Source organism: Trematomus bernacchii, unplaced genomic scaffold (assembly GCF_902827165.1).
Source record: "Trematomus bernacchii unplaced genomic scaffold, fTreBer1.1, whole genome shotgun sequence".
Classification (NCBI taxonomy): Eukaryota; Metazoa; Chordata; class Actinopteri; order Perciformes; family Nototheniidae; genus Trematomus; species Trematomus bernacchii.
Genome location: NW_022988098.1, coordinates 95,446 through 116,883, shown reverse-complemented (window position 1 = coordinate 116,883; position 21,438 = coordinate 95,446).

The window sequence follows — 21,438 nt, the reverse complement described above, 5'->3', positions numbered from 1 at the left end:
TTTTTGCCATAATCGAGCAGCCCTATTACTTTGTACTATTCACAGACTGCTAAGCCAAGTTGCAACGCACCTTTTACACCCCGACATCATGTAGGAATATTTGCAGAATCATCTGTGTTCAGAGCCACCTCTCTGGAGCTCTGCCCTCCTGCGGTCACAGACACAACAGTAGCTTCTAATCTGCTGCAGCTGCTGATCTATCGAACGTAATTTAGTACAAAAGTAGAACATAATGTTAAAAAAGACAAAAAATGGAATGGAAGAGAATAATGTACTTCCAGCCCTGTATTTATGTATATCTCTGTTCATAAGCATTATATGCATGAATGCACATGTGCTTAATTATGTATTCTCTTTTTTTTTAGGTTGATTCACTTTCAGCTACACTGGGTTTAAAAAGTTATTCTTTCTTTAATGTTTATTTGCGTACTTAATTGGTTCTATAGGACTTCTGCCCATGTGTTAGTATTATTTTGGAGGCACTGTGCTCCTGGGAGACAACACAAACAGAAACTCAGTGGATTTGTGTACCTCGGTGTTCATGTTTTGTTTCATAATGCTAGAACTGCACTAGTTGTTGTTGTTCAATATTTCTTGATATTTGAGACAAAAAATATATATATATATATATTTGTTCTTATAAAGCCCCTGCAACACACAATACAAAAATAAAATTAATGTCTCTATTAGGTGTCACAAAAATGCGTAATGGTCATTTCAATATGTTGACACATTAAGCCCAATGGGAAGGGTTAGTACTCAAATAGTTTTCTGAATAAAGGGAACACAGCTGTTTTTATTTAACAATTACAGCATTGGAGGTCGCAGCAATGAGAAAAAACAGACAATGTCAACGTAATATAATAAAACACATCCCGAGAGAGGGATCAATCAAGTGAAAATAACATTTTTGATACTTCCAGAGCCACCTGCCTTGCATTGAGCCTCCCAATTCCCTGTTAAATAAAGCTAATGTCTCCTCACAAACAGTACAGTACACACACAATCCTATTGTTTCCTCTGCTGTTTATCCAGTGCATTTATGTAATAGAGGGGGGCCTGATGTTGATGGAGCAGGTGATTTTAGGCTGTGCCGTTAGCATCCGAGAGATAGAATATCTTCCTAAGGCCTACGGATAGCACTTTTTATGAGCTGCTCATTGTAGGAACTACATCAACCTGTCCAAGGCCACCACCGCACCGGGGTCTTTAACACCCGCCCACCATTACCCGCCTCTATCATTCCTGCTATCATATAGGCTTGGGCATGTTTTTTGCCACTCTCATCAATGTGTGATTGTGTATTTTCATATGGATAAAAATACATTTATTAAAACAGACGAATGAGATAAATTGGAAAGAGCTGCTTGTAATTGTTTTCCATTTTATGCTAAGAGGAGCTGACCAAAGCAAATGGCCTATATAAAACCAATGAGCCGGCCCTTAAAACCACACACAGACATTAAGTACAAATGCACTCACACACTCCCATTGATATGCGAGGGAAAAAAGACAACTGCTGAAATAACCAAGTGCACTCTGGTCAGCCTGTTAGCTTCATAATCCCACACACGCACACTGAGCAACCCACTCACACACACACACACACACACACACACACACACACACACACACACACACACACACACACACACACACACACACACACACACACACACACACACACACACACACACACACACACACACACACACAGCCAGTCACCCTTTTACTGGAGATCAGTAGTCAGTTTTGGCATTTAACATTACCATCAGCTCTTCCGGCTTCATAAAACCCTTCCTAACCTCACAACCACCCACTTACCATCATCACAGTGCTCTGCTCGCTGACCCCAGATCACTATATCAGTAATATTTCACCCTTAGATCAACACATCCATGATAAGACGAAGGGGGGTATGGGGTGAGAGGATGGGAGATAGAAGAAAAGATGTGGAGGATGGGATGCTATATCAACAGTAAAGCCAAATTATTGCCAATCAGATTTTATTCACAGCTCAACTGCTAGACAAATTGCAGCTCATGCCGTTTGCCATGGGTCAGGGCACTGCGTAATTTCATTTTAATAAGTCATTTTCCAGAGTGGGATGACTCTGCAACACACGAAAGTACACATGCTTGGGCACACACACACTCACACACGGCCTCACTCTCCGTGTCACCACCCTCCCATACAAACAAGACAGTGTGACCATGTCTCAGGGGGGTGATATTTTATGGAGTGAAAGAATTGGATACACCGATATTGAGAGTGACTTCAGTTTGAAAGAAGGGTAATACATGTGAAATGGAAACATGATTGGAAACGTTCTCATTCGTTTTTGTTATTGTATTTGTGTTTTGCTTAATCAACCATCAGTACAATGAAAAATGTAATGAAAAACATCATTTAAGAAAACTGTTAATAACAAAGATGAATACATATTTGCAGAAACTCAAATAGATGTGTTTTATATACAAAGATGTACTTTGTTTTTGTACCATTGAAATCTTCATATGATAGACTTTTACTATAATGATCATTTGCACTTTATTTCCTCATCAGCAATACTGAAAGGCAAATGAGCATCACACCATGAAACTGCAGCTACTAAGAATGCATGAATACCAAATGATGTCGGTACATAAAACTTGCCTGGATTTTGTCTGGGGGCATTGGATTTTTTTGAGAATATTCTGGGTCCATCTGCTCCATTACAATTCTCCACAAGGTGTGAGTTTGGGGCAAATTGATTGGACTAATATATATCTGGGCAAATAAACAACTTTTGCCTTGGGGGGCTTTCTGTGCAGCATTTCTTTAGAACTCCTCAGGAATCAAAGGCGCTAATATCAACGGCTGCCATGTGGAATAACATCAGGCACTCATGAAAATGCAAGTCCCATATATTATCAACATCAAGAAGAGACCTGCGAGAGTTACCGTGTCAGCGATGAGATGTACAGTCAAATCAAATTCCCGGTGCTGCAAAAAAATCACTTCTAAATAGACCATAAATTCTTGATAAAAATGTGCACTGGATTCAAAGGCTGTTCCGCTGGCTGCCTGTCATGTTCATAACGGGGTCTTTGAAGTCGGCTGTCAGTGGTCGATGCTGAACCATCTTCAGAGGTGCGTCAGTGCTCTCCCTCCTGTTCTTTCAAGTTCCCCTCCAGCAGCGAGTTTATGGGATGATGTTCATTCTGAATGTGCAGTTGCTGCTCTGGAGATAGGGATGGTCAATCCTGCTGTCAGAAATATCATCCTCCGAGCAAGACATGTTTGCGTAAAGTCTAGCCATCCTCAAAGAGAATGGAAGTCTGGAGGCGAATTCAGTGGAAACACAGCAAAACACAGTGTTTCCAGACGCAGAATTTGTATGTTTATTTCTGTAACTCCATTTTGACAAAAACTTTAATTGAATTATTTTTGCAAAAGCCAGTACACCAAAGCTCATCAGACCTACAGTAAATAGTCATATATTAACCTTATCTGTTTCCTGTTTCTGGTTCCCTTTTGCTTCCAGCTAAATATTCTTAATCTTATGAGCTTAGAGAAACTAAACAGGATATTTGATCTTCGAGAGAGTGAAATACTGGGTCAGCACAGTCAAGCATGACGGCCAGCACAAATACCACCAAGTCAGGAAGATACAGTACAGGGTGAGGAAGTGGAGATAGAGGCGTAACTAAAGATACAGCCTGCAAGTAGAGAGCAATAGCCCTCAACAGATAGAGAGCCCTAGGGCCAGAAGATAGGCCAATAGCAGTAGTAACATTTGTGACGAAATGGCTGACATTATCTTTTAATTAGATTCACACTGTTTACTAGCTTGTTTGTATTCTCATTTATACATTACCTGATATAGCTTTCCTTTATCTCATGCAGGGGTTGTAGAAGTTGATGATGGTGTTGGTTGTGATGGTGGAGAAGCCATTTTCACGCTACATTTTTCTCTAATATAAGTAAACTTTTGTCAAATAACTTCTACTTTACATACAGAGTAAGTAAATGAATGATAACTTTTGCACAACTCAAGTCATTTTTAACAATCTAAATGCTCCAAAGGGAAAATGCTAGAGACGGCAGACCCATTGATCTTTGTGAGCAGTGGCTTATGTGGGCGGTAGAATTTCCCAAATTCCCCCCCTCAGTTCTTATGAAAAATTCTATAATGTGATGTATGCACACATACATCAATTTAATGGAAGATGCAAATTTGCTCATTAAAGACGGAAGCACGAGTCCCTCTTACACACAGTCTATCCATAATTAGCTTGTTCCCCTCAATGGCCCTGAAGCATTTACTATAATTCTGTCTGAGGCCAACAAGCTTAGTTAGCCTCTGTCTCTGAGCCCTGTATGATGTTACAAATGTGCCAAAGTTATACTTCCAGAGATACTGTATGGCAATTTAAAGTGTGGATTTCATTAGATGTTACACTGAGTGTCTCAAGTGTTTCAAGCAGGTGAAAACAGATTTGACATTTTCTTTCCTTGACTCTCATATTAAAACTGAGCACAACATGCTAACCAACAGCTGATTGTAGCTGTATATCGTAGAGACATAAGAACCAGGATGAGGGGGATATTTATGTGTTGCCAAAGATAAACCCGCCAGTAGAACTTGTAATCTTACTCCTAGCAATTAAGTCTGCATATTTCTCTGAAATATTGCTAAAGCGTTAGGTTTAGTCATACAACACACAGTATCTCAGCTTTTGACATCTGTGGACTTTAACTGAGTTTGATTTGCTGGAAATGTGATTTTTGACATGGCCATTTCTACTGATCATAATTCCATTATTGAGGTATACTAACATAGATTTATATTGTGCAATTTTCCAAACTCACATTGGTTTCTCATACAGAATCTCTGTATAGTATGTGTATTCACGCTCTGTCCTAAACGGCTTGTTGGAGCTCCTGCCCCCCCCCCTCCCTATGAGCCCAGTGTGCTCTGATTGGTCAGCTCGCCCACTCTGTTCTGATGAGTCCACCACCGTTACACCCAGTGGCGTCGCCTGGCCTGGGCATCCGGGGCTTTAGCCCCGAATGTTTTTTCTGTAGCCCCGGACAATTCTCCCTCAATAATATAATACATTAACCGTGCTTTACATGAACCTCATCATGACACAAGAGAGGACGGCAGCACTGTAATTTCCCGTGTTCAGTGAATGCAACAGAGGCATGACACCAGACCAATCAGAGAGTTGCATGGAAATAAACGTGTGCTTGTGTCATTCAAGCTCGGCTCTGTGTGTGTGTGTGGAAATGGCGCATTTAGTGTGATAGAGAGAGAGAGAGGGAGAGAGGGGGAGGGAGGGACCGGTGTCAGCATGGACCGGTGTCAGCATGGACCGGTGTCAGCATGGACCGTGTTGTTAGCATCTGGTTAGCTAGCTGCACTAACGGACATAAGGAGCTGTTTGTTCCACAAGAAGCTGGAGGAGAGTCCTCTCCTCAGACTGAGAGACTCAGGTGAGCTAAAGGACTCTCTGAGTGTTTAGATAGTTAACTTTAGTCTAAGTTCTGCTTTCTGTCCCCAGAGTCAGAACTAAACATGGTAAAGCAGCATTCAGTTATTATGCTCCAAATATCTGGCACAAACTCCCAGAAACCTGCAGGTCCGCTGCAACTCTTACTACTTTTAAATCCAGGCTGAAGACTTTTCTTTTTGCCGCTGCTTTTAATTGAACTATTCACATCTTAAACTGCACTGTAACTTTTAACTTTTATCCATGTATTTTTTCTTTTAATGTTTATTTTATTATCTTTTCTTTTTAATGACTGATTTTAAATGCCATTTTCATAATGTCTTCCATTTTTGTAAAGCACTTTGAATTGCCTTGTGTTGAAAGGTGCTATATAAATAAACTTGCCTTGCCTTGCCTTGCCTAAGTTATCTCAGTGGGTCTCAAACGGTTTGGTCACAAATTATTCTAAAGATTATTTCCGCAGCACACCTTCATATGATCATTATAGTTATTAAAAAAAAGAGAATAAAGGAAAAAAAGTTATGAAATACTATAAGACAGTAAAACAAGAATAGAGTTTAAAAGGGGAGTGATTAGTAAAATATCCATAAAGAAAAAGTACATCTGTTTACAGTTGTGCTTCATATGGGTGTTGAGAGGTATCCATAGATCTCTTCATTTTGCTCTCAAAGTGCACCAGATTGATGCATTTAACTTCAATATTTAAAAAAATCCCCCCGGACCCCCCTAGAGGAGGTGAGCCCCCCACTCATAAAAAATACCACTTTACCCCTGCCTATATGCCGTGAGCTGATTATCGAGCCTTCATTGTAACAGTCGCGGGTGTACTGTGTGTGTGCGTGTGGGGAGTGTTGCAGTAAAAAATGCCACTGTAGTGCCGCCGCCACTGTGGGCTAAGCCCCGAATGTTTTCAGGTCCAGGCGACGCCCCTGGTTACACCGTTACAATGGCGTTAGCAACCAGAAAATGACAGCAGTAATGACAAACAGATGAGAATACTGCGTGGGGTCTGGGTGCCATGTTGGCGGGACGTTGCGGGGCTCGCTGCTGGAGCGGACAGTGTGAGCTGGCTTGCTGCGGGGGATCTGCGAGACAGCGAGACACAGCAAAACCCAGCCTGAACCCAGCCCGAGCACACACACACCTGCAGCCTGGCTGTGAGTCTGCGTGTGTGCTCAGAACGAGCCCAGGCCGAGCCCAGGCCGAGCCCAGGCCGAGCCCAGGCCGAGCCCCGCCGCGTCTCGCCGTCTCAGGCTGAGTTCAGGCTGAGTTCAGGCTGAGAAATCCGCGGAGCTGCAGCTGAGAAAAGATTGAGTGTGTGTGTGATTTGTCCATTTGGACCAATCCGCGGAGACGTTACGTCACTATACCCAATACGTCACTGTACTTACTACACTATAAGAAGAAAAACATGGAAAAAGAAAAATCTCCAACGAGGCGTTCTGGGGCAGCATAGACAGGTATTTTCTGTATTAGAGTTTTACTCGCTACAGGGTGTACTTTGAGGGTTTGTGACTCTGCAGACCGTTTACATGCATAAAAAGCTACATAACACACAAGGGGACGGGTAACAACCGGAAAAGCATGACATGGGACCTTTAAAGGTCCCCTATTATACTGTTTTTCATCAATATATAATAGGTCTCAGATATATACAAAACATGTCTCTGAAGTGTTTAGCTCCAAATACCAAACAGATCATTGCAGCATCCCATAATCCCCTCTGTTTCAGCCCTGTTTCAAAAGTGCTGATTCTCTGTCTGTTACTTTAGATGAAAATAAGGAGCCACTCCCCACGCCCCTCTGAGAGATATTTGGTTAAAAATAACACAATGGTGCTCTAGGAGGAGATTCAAGTGATAATGCCAAATAACTTTTCAATAAATTATTGATTACTATTTTTGAGGTACTTTTAGGTTGGCAGTAAACACAAGTCAGAGGTAAATGGTGTACTTTGACTCCACTACATGTATTTAATACCTTTAGTTACTTTACAGATGTGGATGAATGATGTGAAATATAATCAAGTGTTAAATCAGACTTTAGTTCCACCTGGAGTAAATTCACAAGCTACTCTGTAGTATACAAAGTCATTCAAACTAGCTGCAACTTTACCAGCTTTGATAACACTTTCATGATCAATCATTATAAAACATATCATATACAATTATTAGGGATGCTCCGATCGCCAATTTTGGAGCCGATCGCCGGAATCAGTATCGGCCGATACCGATATCGCTCTCTTTTCCTCTCTCCCCCCTCTCTCTCTCTCCTGACAGCCCGTCAGTATCTCCTGCAGCTCACTGATCCAGTAATGAGCGACCCGACAGTGAAGAATAAATATATTTATAACTAGTTTAGCTTGTTCCAGAGGTAGATAAAATAGCTAAGTGTGTTAGGTCTAACTCTTAATGTGTGTTCTGCTCCGCTCACCGGTCCGTCACAGCGGGTGGAGCTGCAGGATTTCTGCTTCACACACACGTTGCATACCGCTATTTTATTGTCATTTTCGGACACTTAAAATACTGCCAGACTAGTGAAGCCATTTTGGCGAGCTTGTTTTGCCGCGCACAGAGAAAAGTGTCATGTATTTTACATGCAACGATCGCCTAATCTAAAATGCTCTACTATGGCGTACCTTTCGTGTGGTGTGTGGCTCGTCAGCGCAGACTCTCGCATCGTTATTGTTGCACACTTTGCAGGAGGCTACTCTTGGGATTCGCTTGACCCTCGTCTTAGCCATGGCTTGTATTTGTCTTCTGCTAGCCAACGCTCGTTGAAACGGCAACCTCCTGGCATACTGTCATCTATCACTCTCATCAGAATGTCCAGGTCACACACTTAACAAAAACACTTGCCGGTCACGCGCATTGCGCGGGAAGGCCGGAGCGGAGCTGTTTTATGTAAAAGCGAAGCAATTAAGCGCACTCTGACTTCTTTATTTTCTTTTAATCTAAAAAGCGAAGTAAAGCATTTACAATTTCAAGCACTTTATCCCAAATTCAAGCACCATTCCCAAAATTCAAGCACTTTTCAAACCTTGAAAACACCTCGTACAATTTCAAGCATTTTCAAGGATTTCCAGCACCCGTACGCACCCTGATAATAGGTCCCCTTTAAGTCTGAAATATATATTTCTAATTGTTGGGAAAATACTGAATGTACTCTTCCAATATCAGAGTACCACATGATAACAAAGGCCCAACTGTAACTGCGTACATGACGATGTATGATTACCCAGAAGAGCGTCAGGACACACTGTTAAAGGCATATGATAGCTATGTGACAACGATTAACATGATTATTCAGCCTCTTTGGAGATAGGCATATGACAAGCATGATCATCTCTGACGTGGGCCTCCGCTAATCTGAACTAAGCATTAAATACTGCTTTGAACCGATATTCATGCATCTTGTGACTGCATAACACCCTCTCTTGTATATAAGCATGTGAAGGACACTGTTCGGGGAACTATTGTACCAAATGCTCTGTATGTGATGACTACTTCCATTCTTGCAAGGATTAATAAATAGATGTATCCTGTTATTGAAGCTCAAGCCAGTGACGAGTGATATATTCTTTTGATAACACTAATAATCTATAAAAAATATTTGTTGTATTGAACTGCATCAAATTGCACTTTGGTAAATAACACATTCACTTTAATGTTACCTAGTCAGTTGCAGACCAACAACAATGAGGTACCTCCAGGGAATTCTATAGGACCACCAACATCCTGCATTTGTGCTACAGTTGCAAAACTGTACTCAAATGTTGGTCATTGTCGCTAGGATTTTGAAACATGTAAATACAAACAAGCAGCCAAGAGAGAAAGTGCAAACAGATGGTTTTTCATAGCAGATTCAAACAACAGGCTTCCTATTATAGGCTGTTTACATGTTGTTGTTGTTGTTGTTGTTCAGGTTGAATCTGCCACTGTTTACATCTGCTTTGCAGTCTTCTGCTTCGTATGTCTCCCCACAAGCTGTTGTGTGATTGGGGTGAATGCTCATCTACTGAACACATTAGATCTCCCACTGACAATATCCTTGTTTTACCTTTCCTGTCTTGTTTCTGCTCAATTTCAGTCCCCAGATCCCCTCTCGCTTTAAACACAGCATTATAACTTAAGTAAAACCAACGCTGTATTTAAAATATAAATCGTGCCTCCATCCAGTGCTGACTCTACACTTCTATACATTCATTTAGTCTGTCTACATTGCTGAAGTACCTTGTCCACACTCATGTGTCTTCATACCTGTCAAGGTATGAAGATGCATGTGATATTTGAAATAATGGTTGTGGGTTAATGAAAATGACTCAGAGGACCCTGAGTCTGCAGGATGGAGGCTGGGTTTTTGATTGCATTTTATCACCACTTTATTAACTGTCAGATATGCTGAGACACAAGAATGTTCTCTGCTTTTCCTGTAGACACATATTTCAATAACCCTTTCAATTCAGAGGATGGGAGGTCACATGTTTTTTTAATGCAAATGTTTGAGTGAGTCTTAAAATTATTATTTTCCTTGATGAAATATTTGCACCTTCAATTATATAGCTAACATTCTCAGCTGAGCACACCAAGCGCCCTTGTCGAGGTCGTCTTTTCACAGTTTATGGGTGAGGATTTCAGATGAATTATTTTGCATCCTAGGCTTCTTTAGTACTATTAAATAATGGATTTGTCTGCATGTGGTGAAGGGATAAAGTGGCTCTTAACGTGAGATCCCACCCAATACGGGGCTCTCCCTGTCAGGGGCCAGGTGAGCTGCCTCTGAGCACGCCACCGTCACTGTGGAGGTAACTTTCATGCTCCGCTGGGCAAACATTTTCCAGGTCACATTTTTCAATTACACTGAGAGGCAGGTCCCACAGGCAACCAACCCCCCAGCAACAACCACCCAAGCACACACACACACACACACACACACACACACACACACACACACACACACACACACAACACACACACACACACACACACACACACACACACACACACACACACACACACACACACACACACACACACACACACACACACACACACACACACACACACACACACATGCAGTCACATAAACAGACTAACCTCCTCACCCTTCCCCCTTGCCATCTCCACACACAAGCAAATATTCTGTGTTTAGCAGCACAGCATCTTCCCCTCTGCTTCAAATCTTCAAAACACAAAAACACAGCTAAGATCTTTAGAGAAAGGGCAAAGTATGTTAATAGAGAAGACTGCAAAACCATCCAAGGAGACTGAAAATAACATATAGATTATGTAGACATTTTGAAAAGTAAGAATTTGTCCGAAAAACGTCAATGTACATTTAGCTATCTACTCAACGATAATCAATAAATTGTTGGCCAAATTAAGCTAAAGGCACATTTTCCATCAGCAACCAGGCACAGGACCCTTTCAGCTATTACATCTGTCAAGGTTCCTCAAGTTCAGCATGAGGTGTCTATCTCTCCTTATCTGAAGACTTTGAAGTCTCTCGCTCAGTCTGTTGCCTCAGGCGTGTGTTGAGATATGAGGAGAGTCTGCCTCATCTGCCTAATGCTGCTTGTGTAGCTAATAGTCCAGAAAACACTGCTCTGTGAGGCCGCACACGAGCACTTTAAATGATTCATCTTTGGCTGTCACCAAATGAGAGCAACTTGCCACGCTCTGCCACTCAGAATCCAACCAATATGAAGGTGTCAGGGTGGTTGGCAGCGTTTAAAGGGAGGAAAATGGTTGTGTAGATTGACGAAACGTATGTATTAAAAGGTTTGATGAGGCGGATTTAGGGGGATTTATTAGCAAAAATAGAATATAACATATTGTATTAGTGTATAACAACCTGGAAATAAGAGTAATTGTGGGGGTGTCTTTTGAATACCTTTCAGATACCTGGTGCTAAAACACATTAAGGAGTTACACAGTTGGACTAAGTTAAAGTGAATTTTGGTTTTAGTGACAATTTAATGACCATTTTTTTTTAGTATATCCTACACTCATTGCCAGAACAAATCGCAGTAGGAAAAAGTCCCCAACAAATATACTATTTAATACTGTTCTAGTCATTTTAACTAAGAACTATTCAGTGTCTACAGTAGCTGATTTAGGAAATACAAAAAACAAGTATCCATGTATGACCTGTTCTTTGATCAGGAACCATGATGAGCCACAGACATGCTGGGGAAGTAGGGAACGTACTGAGAGAAAGACTAGCTCATTGTTGGTTTTAATCTCATCATATAATTTGTTGACACTACAAAAAATATAGATTCACATCAGACTCATCCTTCAAAGCCCATTAATCAACATTTCTGTAAATGTGCCATCTGCAGCCAGCTGGGTGTCTTTGAACTCTAATCACTAGGCATGACTTTTAAAATCTGCCATTAGTCAGTGCCTCTTGAATCCTTGTGAAGCTGACTGTTGATACATTAATGCTCAAGTAGAAACAAAATGCATGTTATTCAAAGGTATCACACAAACAAATGTGAAGCAACCACACACTGGTGCACACAAAACAGCATGAGCTCAATTAAAGATGGCAGACAGATCAGATATCATCATCACAATATAAAGGCATCCGCCAAACAAAATAACACATCAGCAGACAGAAGAGAAGCATGCAGGCAAATTCAAGTTGTTAACTCCTTTGAAAAAAATATTTCGAGACAGGGAGATCTTGAAACGACAGGTGAGATCGAGAGCTCCACGTGTAGCTGCCAGTATGCCTCAATTTAATTTGGGCCAAGAGAAAAAAGAACCATTGCTGAGCATAAGCTGTGGTGTTGTGTGAGAGTATTTGCAGGCAGAGAGGATGGGACTGCAGGCTACCTGGAACAGAGCCAGGGACACTGGGTCGCCGGGGTCAGAGTGAGCTGGCATGACTGGTGAAGCAGATAAAAAGCCGTACACACATCTACACACACGCACAAAAAGTATGATTCAAAAACATGATTAAAAACACTGCGGAACCGATAACATTCCCAGCTATTTACTTGAGCACACATGCAGAACATCTTTGCCCTCCTCCCTTTGTTGTACTCTTGCGGTTAATCTTGTTCAGCAGCATGATGATTATGATAAGTCTTGCTGTAAAATATAAATGCAAATTCACCGGCATCTTCCCTGACAAACCTCTTGGCAAGAAAGCATCATTATATTCTCGTGGCAGAGGGAGAGGGACATCTTAAAAAAGAAAATACATTAAATCGCAGACATTACCAATTTAATTTCTGTCAGCCACCAGACTTTGTCAAACTCTCATCCATCTGTTTCTGCGCAGTATTATGCATGTGGACCCATCAACGCCAGCAGCACCCCTGGGCATGAGTGTGTCATACCTGCTGAGTCTAAGCCAAAAACACCTGCTGCCTCTCATCCTAACATGAGAAAAGCAGAGTGTTGGCGTATTTTAAAACTGTACACCATCTAAAAAGTGTGTTGACAATCATCAGCTCCTGTACGCTGGGTTTCTCACAGGACAGGTGTCTCAGCACAGGTAGTGTGGAGCATCAGCACCACACAGGAGTGTTAATTAGAGACACCAACAATAGTGTCAGGGGTGCTGAGAATGACGTATGAAGCTCCCACAGCGATTAGCACACACCGAAACGTTTTGACTCTGACAGGGTATCTGTCCCTGAGTGCACCTGAGTGACTGTCACAGAGATTTAGAGACCGTCCTGCATGGACTAAAACACACATACGAAGAGCGTAATATTCTAGCTGATTTGGAAAACAATGTAGTCGTGCGGAAAATGATAGCCCTGATCCAGGTGATAATGTGTAATAAATGCAGGCTAAGTTCCTGCGATAGACTGATTCATTCTTCATCACAAGGGAGGCAGAATACACAGGGGAGCAATCTGAGCGAATGCTTGCTCATTTATTTTTGCCTTAACGAAGCAGGGAAAGCTTCCCGTAGATAGAGAACAGGAAAGTGTGGAGCATTCAAAAGAAGTATGCTGCTTGCTAAACTTAAAAGACTAGTAACGTTCAAACAAATCAGCCTACTCTGTCAAGGGTAAATACACTTATGGGGTAATTTAATTGCAGGATGTACATTTCACACAGCAACACTCTTTCACTACTTACAGATTGGCTTACACTCTTTATCGCACGCTGTCAACAACACACGCTAAAGCAAACATGCAGAGCACCGGGCTGCAGCGTGCAACACCCAACATCAATCCAGCCGGATCCAACAGCTGCTAATTGACAGCGGTAAGTGAATAGCCAGAGGAGGGAGGATATTTTTAATTACACACCACATCTCCATGGCTACGAAGGCGAGAGGACGGAAGTCACGCCATCAGGTTGAGATGGGGATGAAGTGAAATAGAGGAGAAGGAGGAATCGTTTGATGACATTCTCCTTGGCTTATTTCTGCTGAAATGTTGTTTACCCTTCAATTAACAATGTACTCTGACACACACACACACACACCTCATCCACATATTAGGCACAGAATAATACTGTTCAGGCTGTGATTGTAGCCTCATGTGGGCCATATATGTGTACATGCTTCTCTGGTAATAACTATAGCTCTGCTGGTGTATGTATTGCTGGCAGAGTGTTGTGGAGATACAACCGCATGCTCCCTGACTGCTTAATAACAGAAAGTCATGTTTTGTATCACAGCGCACTGTGATGGGATCTGAGGCACGGCTACCTTGCCCTGTTTTTTTTGTACAATTCTGCTCTCGTTTTCACAATGCCTCCAGATTAGAAGTCAAAAGCGGGCATCGGCAACAAGAGCACTAATCCAGTCAGTTAGTTCGGCGGCAGATCCTAATCCTTTAACGCCACGACCAAATGTGTGAAATGTGTTGCCGTAAATGGGCTTATTTTTCCTGTACCCCGTCAGGCTATTTGAGAGGGGTGGGGTCGTGTCTATTTTCTCTCCCTCTCTCTCTCTCTCTCTGATACTTATTCGAGTCAGAAGGAAAAGGTGCAGAAGGCAGGTTTGACATGATCTCTACGCCATATGTGATGAATTTTCAAATTTCTCCTCTGCCATAAAATTGAATTGAAACTCTCAAGTGCCCCACTGCTCCCTATGTTTCTCACTCCAAACCTCTCCTCCCTTGAGTTTTATCAATTTGCACAATCTAAGTCCTCCTGTTCAGCCGTGAGTTGGGGCGGTAAGATTATCTATGAGAGATTTAGATCATGAAAAAATTACTCCGGCTTTACCCAAAATGACCTCAGATATTAGTGGTATGTTTTTTATTTTACTTTCCAATTCCACACATTCAAAACTAGGAAGGTCTATTAAATGCAACACTACATTAAAAGATGTGCTGCATGAGACATATTCAGATATGCCCTGCCTTGACAGCTTCTGCTCATAGCCAGATTCCATACAGACTTATTCCTATTCAACACTGGAAGGTCAGAGCAAAGCAAAAACTTCCTTTCACTCTCTGCAGGGCCGAACACAACTTGCCAGGGTTAGCTCTTATTGCAAAGTCCACGGCACTATATTTTTGCAAAACAATTTCGGAAATGTTTTCTCGCACGAAAGGTATTGAAAGGTGCATGTTTGAATTGCATATACTCTGCTTTCGGCACTGAAGTAAAATCGTTTTTACTTCACATACCTGACAACATCTCTGCTGCCTGTGAACAGTGAACCTTGGGCTCAAAATGAACATGCCCAGAAAGTGCTTTCCAGCTCTGCAGCACAAAAGACTGCAGAAGCTACATTTATACCCCCAACCACAATATTTCTAGTTGCCCGGCAGCGGTCTTTTTTTTTTTTTCTTGTGTATTCTGTGAAATTTGTTATGCACTCTTGTGAATTAATTATTCACTCATTCGCACATTAATTAACAGCAGCGATCCCTAATCCTATTAAATACAGAAGTGGGGTGTCAAAGATCACAGAGTGTTGTGTTAAACGGCAAAAACGCAGTATTTTCATTTGTCTCGTTTAAAAAATCTAAATAAAGCTGTTCTAAATCCAAGTGGCCTAATTAGGTTTACATTTGTTCTGCGTTACATATACAGTAGTACAATTACATGTTGCATTTCCTCATTGCACACCAATTCTTCTGTTGAAATTGAAAAGGAGACAAAATATTAGTCGGAAAGTCTAAGCTCCAACCCCCAGAATTCATTCTATTAGTCAAGAAAACTCTCCTGGTGAAATTTTTCCTCAATCTGACAACATTTACCCCTCCGTCATCAACCTTGAAGTTTAGCCTCAGTTGCAGCACCGTGGCTGCTGGTGTGGCAGCCCAGGTCGATGAGGGGGGGGTAAATGTTGTCAGATTGAGGAAAACATTCACCAGGAGAGTTTTCTTGACTAATAGAATGAATTCTGGGGGTTGGAGCTCAGACTTTCCGACTTTCAATTTTAAGGACCACCCTACGTGAGGCTAAACTTCAAGGTTGATGAGGGAGGGGTAAATGTTGTTGGAATTTGAATAAAATTCACCAGGAGAGTTTTCTTGACTAGTATAACGAATTCCGGTGGTTGGAGCTTAAAATAAATGAATTCAAAAAATGTATCTCTCACGAAGGACCACCCTAATGTAGATGGCAGCATGTACACAAAACTCTTCAAATGTATATGATATGTTCACATATTCACAAGTGTCTTGAAACAATTTCAAAACCCTTTTTATGTTTTGAATATCATAGGTTTTGCATTTGTTGTTTTATGTGGAAATAAATCTACAGTCCTCCTGCTGTGCAAAATTGAAATCTAAAGTGAAGCTAATATCAGCAGCTGTCTGAGTTGATCAAATCAAGTGGCCTATATATTCCGATGTTTTGCGTTTGGAATAAAAACGTACTTATTCTATTTTCCCTCATCAATCCACATACAGAAGGAAAATGGCATGCATTTGCCCAGATATTATGCTTAGCAGTCCAAGTGTTAGCTCTATCAATAGACATAACATTGGTATACTGCTATGACTTAGAGCCATTTGGGGCAATTCATTAATTAAATCAAAAACATGATTTAGTAATTAGAGAGAAGTTTTGGATTCACAGGAACAATTCACACATTTTTACACATTAATACAAAAAATGTATTTGAAATTAAAGTCCCAGTATAACAATGTCCAACCCAGTCTCACGGCATTTCGTGTTATAGTCACGACATTTAATCTATTGATTCGTGTTCACCAACACGATTTTCCCCTTTTTTTCGTGTCACACAGAACGATTTTAAAAGCAATGTATTTCTATTGGTAGTATGTTTCGTGCCTGCTACACGTATTTTTGTCCGGTCGGGTCTTGGAAGACCGGAAGCTGTGGGGTTCATAAAAACATGTTCTTACTCAATATCAAGCCACGATTATTGTTTTTATTTTAAATCGTATAATGTCAGACTTTTTTTGCCGGATGACGGATATACCTTTCTGTCTGTGATGTTTTACAAATCAGATATTAATGTGTAGAAGTAAAACATGTCAAATAATATAGCAATATCCTGTAAAATTATGTGAAAACATGAATAAAACTACACATCTTCAGATGTTATACATAGATAAGTGTCCTACACTAATAATACAAAGTTATTATGGCTGTGTGTACCTTGTGAAAATATTAAGAACACATACAAAATAGGGGGAAAGTAGGTCAATGATAGAAATATAGAATATAAAAAATCAAGAAGATACTGTAAGTGATCTCTACAATAAAACAGTTTAGTGCCGGATGTACAAAGATATTAATAGGAGGATGTGCAAAACAGAAAAACGAATTAACCTTTATTTAAACATTAAAGAATACTTTAGGTTAAGGTCTTCTTTTAAATAAGAAAAAAGCTTTGGGGGTATCTACAGATAAATATTAAGCCTGACAAAGTATACTTAACGTCTAATATATTGCTTTCCTGCAATGTTAACTATGTTGAAGCACTTATTTTACCTGATATTATACACATTAATTATACTCTTATGTATGTAGATAGTATAAGAAATGTGCAGAATATGACAGTTTAATGGTGGGGGTATACACACATATTGATAGATGTCTTGTAATGCACTGTTGAGGAACCTGCGACCCAAGTGCTTCATTCATTGCATAACTACACCGTAGTTGTGTATATGATATGTCAATAAACCTTAGATCTTGAAATCTTGAAAGGGATGTGCAAAATAGCCATTATATACAGTCTTTAATTAACTATTAGTAGAGAATAACGAGTAATGATTATACTTTATAGGGATCTGCAGATAAATGTTTAGTCTTCTCAAGCACCAACTATCAAATATCTCGCCTGATTGTTGGCACTTGACAATCACCTTCCCTGAATTTTGCTCAGGTGTAACTAAAGTCTGATTTAAGGGTTGTTTATATTTCACATCATTAATCAGAATCTGCAAAGTAACTAAAATAAATGTAGTGGAGTAAAAATACCAGGTTAACCTCTGAATTGTAGTGGAGTAGAATTACAAAGTAACAATTAGAGAATGCAATTCCTGAAGAAATTGCTAGTGGGAATGCTTTATGCTGAAAAGCTGACGCTAAACTGCTATGCTGAAATGTAATGTGTAAGAAGAAAGTGAAGAATTTAGATTGAAATGATACATGAACACTGGGGGCTTGAATGTGTGATTAGAGAAGAAAAGAAAGTGAAAAGGCTTGGAAAAGCAGCAGAATATTTGAACTGCAAACTTTTGAACTAACTTGATGGCGAATGATCTGTCGCCATGCCAACGGCATTTGATGACATCCCATAATATGCTTAGATGTGTTGATGGCTGCATCGTTACCAAACCTGTGAAGTTTTGGGAAGTTTGGAGCATTTTCACTGAAGTTATGAGAAAACCGTGTTTCATGGCGAGCATTGTGTTGCCATGGCAACGGCATCTGAAGAAATCTCAAAACTGTCCCGTAGACGTCTTCACGGCTGGACTGTTAGCACACATGTGAAGTTTGAGCACTTTTTGAACATTTTCATAGGAGTTAATGTATAGCGACATCGTCTTTTATGGCGAGGGATGCGTTTCCATGGAAACGGCATATGATGACACCCCATAATTGACGTAGAGCTGTTGAGGGCAGGACCATTGCAAGTCTGAAGTCTGCTGCTCTAATTATGTCATTTGGAGTTATGACATCATCGTGTTCCATGACACAGGTGTTTATATTTGAGCTAACCCACGTGTCCAGAGATCAAAGGTTTCCATGGTAATTAGTGAGAGGAAAGCATTTTCATTGTTCTGATTGAGAGATAAACCTGTTACATGTGAACGTTTTGTTGAAGAACCGTAACAGATATCGGCGAAATTTCAAAGCGTGAAGCATGTCAAGGAACTTGAGCATCTGAAGTGTACTTTTTGTGTACTTTCGGGTTAATAATGTGGCCTTTTTGGCAGATTAACTAAAGGTGTGCGGCTGCTGTGGTGGGGAAAGGCGAGGCTGAATTTACAATGGAGTTTAATTGTTTGTTTGTTTGTAGCCTTTATTTAACCAGGTGAAAATCCCATTGAGATCAACGATCTCTTTTTCAAGGGAGACCTTAATGGAGACATGTTGAAAGTTTTTGTCACTTCATGCCCTCAAGAGGCATTTTGTTTAATTCTTTTTGCTTAATTTTTTTTTATCTTTCAAGCTACGAAATGTTTTCCTACATTTGTCATGAAAAATGATGTCTCAGGAATGTAGGGTTTGGGAATTATGGCAGGTTTAAAAGAAAATATGAAGGCAAAATTAAATCTGTCCTCCACTCTAGCTGTGACATCACGCACTCTAAAATCTGAAGAAGGCCTCTTTACCAAGGTCTGAACAATGTTTAATATCTGTAAAAGTAAGAATCAGATTTAAAAGTTGTGTTACACGAATAATGTCAGAAAGATGTGTGACATTTTAAAGTTGGAATGAGGTTTCTGAGTGAAAGTATGAAGGAGCAGTTAGCAGTTGAAGAAGGAGCAGTTAGCAGTTGAAGTTGCATGAAGATTGTTGAAGTCTGAAGAGTTCTCCATTGAATTCCATGTTAAAAATGGGATGTATTATGGGATGTATCTCTGGAATTATGAAAGTTATGAATGATAAAAGTAATAGCCATTGATTGCCGACCGAGCTGAACGTTTTGATGTTTGAACTGAGTTTCTGCGATGTTCAATGTGGGGGAAGAAGCAGCGCAAAATAACCCCGCGGAATAATAAAGAATTTTGTGCGTAGCATAACAGATAGTTGGAATGCTGTGTCAGCATTCCCACTAAATGAGCTGTCATGTGGGTATATATTAATGCTGCCCATTATGGACACAAGCAATTTTCACCCATTTATTCATTATATGTTTTAAATTTGATAACACCAATGTGTTTAATACTGGCAACTTCTAATTGTGGGAAAAACGAAAAGGTTCCCAGTAGAGACGTCCCATAGAACATTTTGCGAAACACAATAGCCAGCATGTGTAGTTCTGGGGGGGGGGCTGGTCCCGTTCGAGTCCAGTTTTGGATAGTCTGCCGTGGTTTCGTTCCATTTCAAAGTGCTGTTTCCGCTCGGCGTAACCTTGGCGCACTGCCACTCCAACATCCAATCCCAGAGCTTGAAGTTTAATCACGGGGTTTGTCAAGCAACGGGACTGTAGCACTGTAGTCCCAAACGATAGCTGAGGATTATGGGTAGTGTAGTGTCTTCGGCCATCCTAAACTCCGAAATGTTTTCGGATTTCATATCGCATTAACCATATCCCAACAGGCATTGCGGCTAAAACATCCAATCACCGAGCTTAAACCATAGCTGAGGATCTTGGGTAATCAGTTCAGTGGGTGTGTATCGCAATGATGCTCGAAATGCCCCATATAGGCCTACGTCTGTTTCCTGTTACTTTATTTTGAAATTCAGTTCCTGACGGACGGCAAAAAAGCCCGAGATTATAGAATTAAACAAATAAATAAAAACAAGGATAATTGTGTGTTATTGTTGAGTAAATAACAGTGTGTTATTTAGAAAAGAATAACAAATTAGAAGGAAAAAAAGATTTAAAAAATACAGATTTCAGTATTCTGAGGCTCTGAGCCCCATTTCTTTTCCTCACGGACGGCAAAAAAAGTCCGACATTATACGATTTAAAATAAAAACAATAATCGTGGCTTGATATTGAGTAAGAACATGTTTTTATTTTTATGAACCCCACAGCTTCCGGTCTTCCAAGACCCGAGCGGACAAAAATACGTGGTGCAGGCACGAAACATACTACCAATAGAAATACATTGCTTTTAAAATCGTTCTGTGTGACATGAAAAAAATGGGAAAATCGTGTTGGTGAACACGAATCAATAGATTAAATGTCGTGACTATAACACGAAATGCCGTGAGACTGGGTTGCAATGTCAGTAACTACTTATGTTAGCTAGGTCTATTGTGTCTCTCATTGCTGGCTTTGTAAGAGTAATTGATGTATTTTCGTGCATTGTGTGCTGTGTACCGTGTACTCTTAATTTTCTCTTTAACTGTGCTGACCTTTGAAAGTGACTTTCTATCCCCAAGTGCCAATAAACTGCTGTACCATACACTGCAATAACACTAGTTAGTTAAAGGATTAAATAGTGATAACACACAGTGCAGTTTGCAAGGGTTAGGACCATATTGTTTTGGCTCTGAACTCCGGCACATTGGATTTGAAATGAAACATTGACTGTGGGGTCAAAGTGCTGACTTTCAGCTTTAATTCGCTGTTGTTTACATCCACATCTGATGAACCATATAGAAATGCTAGCCCTTTTTATACATGTTCCCCTGAGGGTAAAAAGGGCTACGACTCCTACACTATTCAGCCAATATAGATGTGAACACCCTCAAACAGCTTTAAAGCTGAAAGTCAGCCCTTAAACCTTAAAGTCATTGTTTCTTTTCAAATCCGGCGTGTTGGAGTAAAGCCAACACAATGAAAAACATGTCTCTTTGCTAGCATTAACACACTGCACTGTTTTATACTGCTATTATACTGATACAAC